The sequence below is a fragment of the Orycteropus afer genome, unplaced genomic scaffold, assembly GCF_000298275.1.
Source record: "Orycteropus afer afer isolate SDZICR_OR568_19922 unplaced genomic scaffold, OryAfe1.0 scaffold00014, whole genome shotgun sequence".
Classification (NCBI taxonomy): domain Eukaryota; kingdom Metazoa; phylum Chordata; class Mammalia; order Tubulidentata; family Orycteropodidae; genus Orycteropus; species Orycteropus afer.
The window spans coordinates 8,990,424-8,994,617 of NW_006921601.1; positions in this window are offsets into that span (position 1 = coordinate 8,990,424).

A 4,194-nucleotide genomic window follows, 5' to 3' on the forward strand; every position below is an offset into this window, starting at 1 on the left:
TGGTTAAAATGGAAAATAAAAATTATATCAAATGTTGGAAAGGGTATGGAACAACTAGAACCTTTAGCTTCTGCTATGGGGAGTGCAAGGAACTCTGCTGGTGTAGTGCCTAAGGCATTTGACTGCTAACCTGAAGACTGGCGGTTCAAACCCACCAGCCACTCCACAGAAGGAAGACTGGGAAATCTACTTCCGTAAAGATTTACTCCCTCAGAAACCCAAAGGGGGTCGCTATGAGTTGGAATCAACTCAATAGCAGTGAGTTTGGTTCTGGTTTGATGGGGAGTGCAAATTTGTATAACCACTTTAGGAAATCATTTGGCAATATGTACTAAAGTTAACTATATCCTTATCCTAACCAAAAACTAAAACCAAACACAATGCTGTCCAGTCAGAGTCGACTCACAGAAACCCCTCCTTGGGTTTCCAAGGCAGTATCACTATGGACCTTATCCTATGACCTAGTAATTTCACCAAAGTATAAAAACATTCTAAATTCCCACTAACATCAGAATAAATCAACTGTAGTATATTCATAAAGTAGTCCATAGAAATGAAAATGAATGCAGTATTGCTGTATGCAACATCACAGCTGAATCTGACAAGAAAACACTGAATGAAAGAAGTGAGGCATAACAATATTGGGTAGTTTTCTTTATATAGTTATAGAGTTCAAAAACAGGCTAAAAAAAATCTATAATACTAAATTCAAGATAGTGTTTACCTTTGGAGGGGAGAGTGGGAATGATGATTCGGATGGGGCATGGGGTGTCTTCAAGGGTACTGCTAATGTTCTATTTTTTGATCTGGTTCATAGTTACATGGGTATGTTTCCTTGGTGAAAATTCACCGAGTTATGCACTTACAATATATATGCTTTTCTGTATGCATGTTATCTTCCAACAAACATTTTATTAAAATGTTGAATTTGAAATGGTCATGATCAGCAAATACTAAACTCAAAAGGGGCTGAAACTTCGAGGTATAGATTGTCCCAGGGAGGACACCAGGAAATACCAACCTCTCTGGAGGCTAGATCCCTGGAACTGAGGAACTTACTGAGTGAGATCCAGGCACTAAGAGCAGGGTGGAGCCAGGAGAGAAAGCCACGATGCCAGACCAAGAAGAGATGAAGTCAGAAGATCACTGAAATAGAGTGACTGGAATACGAGATCAGAAACTGACGTTCGTTTTAAAACAAGGAAGTGATACCCACGTAGTCAAGATTGGGAGCATCCAAGACAGACATTACAGAGCAATGAGCTGATATGAAATAAGTATTCATTTTAACCATTTAATCATGTTTCAGTTTTTAGTCTTGCTGCCCAGATTAAGGTCTTAACTTCTTTCCAATGATTCCCAAAGGATTTCAGGGTTGTTACCATAATTTATAATGTACTAAATATTCAAGACCTCTCTCTTTTCTTTCTCTCTCTCTCCTTGGTCTTTGAGAAACCAAGAATGTTTATAACGCAATAACAAAATAAAAATGAAGTCATTCATCAAGAACCCTGTATTTATTTTCTTTATGTCTGAAGGTTGTTAAATCCTAATTATCCTGAACTATTTTCATACTGCTGAGCAGCCTCCACTTATGAAGTCAGTAATTAATATTCAATTTGCCTAGAGCTTTCTGATTTGCATGTTAATTATTGATTTCTTAATCACCAGGATGGGTATTTGAGAGCTTTAAAGAACACTGACATTTCGGTAAATGTTACAGAGTGATCATTTCTGTAGATTGGGGTTTTTAAGAAAATATTTTGCAATCTTTTATTTTCAGATTTCCTCTCCACCTGCAGCTCTGATTCTTTTTCCTGAGGCATCTGCTCAGGCTTTGCACTGCTGTTATTGACAGAATTATGCATGGGAATCTGAAAAGGGTCAATGTCATCCCTTATGGTCTCAGCCTAGACTTCCCCCTACCAATGTCATCCCTCCAGCATGGCGGGGAATAAGGCATGCTGGAACATTGATGACACAAGCAGAGGAGAGAAAGAGGAAACTGGGACTAGTTTGGCTAAACAATGAGTGACATGACACTGGGCTAACTGGGATATCTGGATTATCCAAAGCATACAGCTCAAACGTACTCTACTTAGACAATTAATAAAACTGATGGGAGGAAATTCTGATGGCAGGTGACACTTGAAGGAAGGCAGCAGCATCAAAATTCTGGCCAATCAAGTCTTTCCCAACAGGACCCCTGCTGATCATGGGAAGACATAGGAAATGAGTCCAACTGCTAGTGGAAAGAAACTGCCGAGAACTGAACAGATTCTCCTGAGCTCAGCCAACTGGGCTGGTGCTCAGAGTAATGCTTCAGACTACATTGGGAGACTGAGTATCTTTGAACCATGGTCCTTCCTGCCAAGAGCTCAGCCCCAGGGGGAAGCTCTGAAGTGTTTCATGACTGAGGGTGCTCAAAAAAGAGCCAAGATGCCTAGTCCATCCAAGCAGTGTTTTAGTCAGTCAGGAGGAGCTAAACTGAGAGCCAGGAGATAAAGTGTTTGGTGACAGACTGAAAGAAGTAGGTTGGAAGCAAAAGAGACTGCAGTGACATGAGTCATTGGACAACAAGGAGGGAGAGATAGAACAGGTGTGTAGATGTAGAGTAGGACAACTTAGAAAAAAGTCTTAAAAATACAACTACTGAATTATTTTACTGGCTATTTGACACTCTACTTCCCAGATTGTGAACAGGATCTCAAATGAAAGACAGGACAAGGGTTAAGAGGACTGGAGTAGGAAATGCTACAGCCTAGAGGCTCCCCAAAGTTCTACAGCAACATGTCTCCAAGAACTCCATCCAGGCTACAGTTGATGCAACCAATGCACTTCCTGCTGTCAGGATTGACTAAGAAATGGAATGCACCTGAGGCCATATATGGTGCTAGCTGGAAAGAGCTAGAAAGGACAGGATGAAAGAAAGGAGAGACTGTCTGAATGGCACACAGAAGGCTACTATGAAAGTCTAGGCTCCAAATTATGCTGAGCACCACATTGATTCTACTCAGTGAATTGATACTAAGAGGATATTTCCTAGCAAGAAACTCACCCAATAGAATAACACTGAAAGGTCAGCAGTTTGAACCCACCAGCCACACAGCAGGAGCAAAAGATGTGACAGTCTCCTTCTGTAAAGATTCACAGTCTTAGAAACCCTATGGCATACTTTTACATTGTCTCAGAGGTTTGCTATGTCAGAATCAACTAGATATCAATGAGTTTGGTTTGGTTTATATATCTTTAAATACTCAAAAATAGCTTAATATGGCTTTCAATAGATTAGTTGATCATCTTCCCCCATACAAGAGAAACTTAATTACAGCTGGTATCTTTTAAATTATCCATGATAGTAAGCATGAATCCATTATTTCAGCAATTCTATGCAACATTTTCAAACTAGGGGCATCATGCCTACAGTTGTCCTAAGATATTAAGAAACTCAAGAGAAAGCCAGATGTTTGGCTATGTGTATATGTGACATCTTCTACCCTTTTTCTCTGCCTCAAACTGAGCTCTAAGCCTGGCATCAAAGTGGTCCAACATAGCTTGATGGAGCAGCTACTTTAAGATGGCTCACCCAATACCCAGTCCTGACCTTCTTCTCACTATCTTTTGTGGTAGATTGTAGTAATAGTTCAATTCTTCACTCCACCCTGTATCCATGCCCTTTCATTGTGACTTTGCAGTTTCTCCTACTGAAAAGGTAGAGAACATTTCCATGCCCTCCACATTAACTTGAGTTCAGTCATGTGACCATGTGACTTGTTTTGGCAAGTGAATGTGAGTGGGCATGATTGAAAGAGGGTTTGAAAAGATCTTTTTTCTGGTCTTGGCTATGAGGCCCCTTCTGGGTCTCCGACACTCAACTAATTCCCACCTCCATCTTAGAAGCATAACAAAACTGAATTGCTTATTCACGCTTCTTTGGGCAGCAGGAAACACAGTATATTTGTCTAAGCCATTTTAGCCCCTGATACACATGCAGCCATTTCTGTTTTCCGGTCTCACACCATGGCAACATGGGATTTACTGCAAAGCAACCACCTCCCAAGATGCCATTGACTCAAATACTCCATATTATCTGGAGGTTATAATCCCCACATAAAAAATTTGATGCTAATACTTGGGAGCCCTTTTTCAAAAGCACTCACCTGCCTACCCTCTCTTCCTTCCTAACTTCTCTCT